Raw genomic sequence first — 2,652 nt, forward strand, 5'->3', positions numbered from 1 at the left:
AGAAGAATTTTTCCAACTCCGAGTTGGTCTAATAAAAGCTATCAGATTTACCCAAAGAACCTTGTCTGCCCATGGTAAGAATGGGCTTTTATCCAAATGTGTTAGTTTTTTTCCCCAATTGTTTTACAATGCACAAGTAGTGTTGTCTGGTAAATACAGCGAGTGTGTGTATACACACATCCATACTTACGAACTCCCGACTGTAACACAGAAGAGTTGCACACAAAACGCATAAGGCTGCTTTTTCTCAAAACATGTATTCCTTCTGCATGTGTTGAAATAAATGGCAAACAGGAGGTGTCAATGGATTTTTGTGCAAAAACGCTCCTTTCTGCTGCTTGAGAAGGGAAGAAAGGCATATGCGTAAAACACATGACCTGTCCCTAGCTGCATGCTAGTAGATTTGTCGACTTGTTGATGGAAGGCAAGTGGTTCAATTTGTACAGTGAGACGTTGTAACCTGCCTTAGCTGCTCATTAACATTTCTAGCTACTGTGGTGTTCAAGTAAAATGCAGGCGCCGTCTGAACTCCTGCTGTCACTGCTGTGTATGCTGTGCATGTGGGGACTCTCTTTCCCCGGAGTATATGAGACTTTTCTAGTTTGAAATCAGCCGTTGTGAATGGTGCAGCGCTGGGAAGGACAGCTTGACTATTATTCAAATTCTTTATTTTTCCAAGTGGGGGGATCCTCTTGATGGACCCCCCAGTGATAAAGATACTGGCCAATCCATCAAAAAGCCCAAAGAGAACATTAAAGAAAAGGTTTTGAAAACTGGCTTTAGATACCTGGTTAAATGCTGAGTGAACTGAGGATCAGGGATACTATTAAATGGTCATTTGCTTCATAAAAGAATTGGGGCTTAAGATTTAGGAAACAGTGTTTGATGCAAATAAGTGGCATCAGCAAACTTACTACATTTTCATTCCTGCTCCAGCTACGATAACAAGTGGTGCCTGCTCCTGTTGAAGTGTTTTCCCCACGGTGTGCCAGGGGGAGCAGGTCAGGACCTAGAGAATTTATAGTAGAGGCACACCTGGGACATCAGCAATGAGCATGGGATGAGAGTCCCAATCCTACAGGCTCGCATATGCTATCTGAACCTCACCGCCACCAGCAGTCTCATAGAATAATCACACCCATAAACATTTGCAGAATAGAGAATACGTATTTCAGGTTGAATTTAATTGGAATTTGTGGCATTAAAACCATACAGAAGGTTACCAGCAGGGCTCTGGACAGCACAGTGCAAGGTACATGAGGTGGAAAGAGAGAGCTGTGTTAGCCTGAAGTCAGGTAGAACGCAGGGTAGCTCTGCACCGTGTAGACATATACAGTCTTCATAAAGTCCTTGGGCACTTTTAAACTTTAATAACTTAGGTTGTAGGCATGATAGAAACAATCTGTAAACAGCATTTAAAAGCAAATGTATTAAAGTTTTAGGACGACTAAAGTACACAATGCTAGACTTCATAAGTAATAATTAATTTATTCTTAAATAAGATGGAGCCTTGTGCCGCTACACTGTGAATGTACGACATTTCCTAAATGACGTTTTCCCAGAGAAGTGGGTAGGCAGAGGTGGACCAATTGTTTGGCCACCTTGTTCACCTGCCCTGTCACCATTGGACTTATTTTTATGGGGACATATTAAAAGTGTAGTTAACTTGTCAAAACCATGTTCTTTGGTGGAACTTAGGGCTAGGATCACCAATGCAATTAGTGCAGTAACTCAAAAGCAACTGGGAAACATTTTCAAGGAGTTGGAAGATTGGATTGAGTGCTATATCATGATGGATGGTGGTTATGTGTACTCTAGTTGTCCTAAAACTTCAATAAATTTGCTTTGAAATGCTGTTTACAGATTGTTTCTAGTGTACCTACAACCTAAGTTATTAAAGTTTAAAAGTGCACAAGGACTTTATGAAGACCCTGTATACCATGTATGGTACAAGCTTTCATGAGCTGAAGCTTGCTTCATTACTGCTTATTTGTTTGCCTCTTCTAGCGTTTGTCCCCCTACCCTCTTTTTTAAATCACAGAAAACCAGGTTCCCTGTTGGGTAGTCTATAAGGTGCAAATCTACTTCTACACGATATGAAGGCAAGGATTTCTTAGGGTGATGTCTTGTATTTGACCAACCACGTAGTTTATCTCAACTGCATTTAGCCCAATGGAAGATCCCACCTGAAGAAATCTTTGTCTCTGGCATAGTTTCTAGTCCATAGCTGCTACAACATCACTCTTACATTACCATGGTAGGTGATGGGCAGAGGTAGGTCGGTGGATGGATCCATAGGTGGACGGAGGGACCCGTGGCTGGGTGTGGATGCATGGCAGGGTCAGTGGCTGGGTTGGTGATGGATGGAAGGAAGGAAGGATGGGTGTGTGCATGGATTGATTCATGCCTGGGTGGGTGGGTGGATGCATGGATGTGGATGGGTGGGTGTGTGATGGATGGATGGATGGAAGGAAAGATGGCTGTGTGCATGGATTGATTCGTGGCTGGGTAGGTGGGTGGATGGATGGAAGAAACGGGTGTGTGCATGGATGTCTGCATGGATTGATTTGTGGCTGGGTGGATGGATGGATGTGGCTGGGTGGATGATGGATGCATGGAAGGATGGGTGTGCATGGATTGATTTGTGGATGG

This window comes from Gavialis gangeticus, unplaced genomic scaffold (genome assembly GCF_001723915.1).
Source record: "Gavialis gangeticus isolate Ggan-Ray unplaced genomic scaffold, GavGan_comp1, whole genome shotgun sequence".
Taxonomy (NCBI): Eukaryota; Metazoa; Chordata; order Crocodylia; family Gavialidae; genus Gavialis; species Gavialis gangeticus.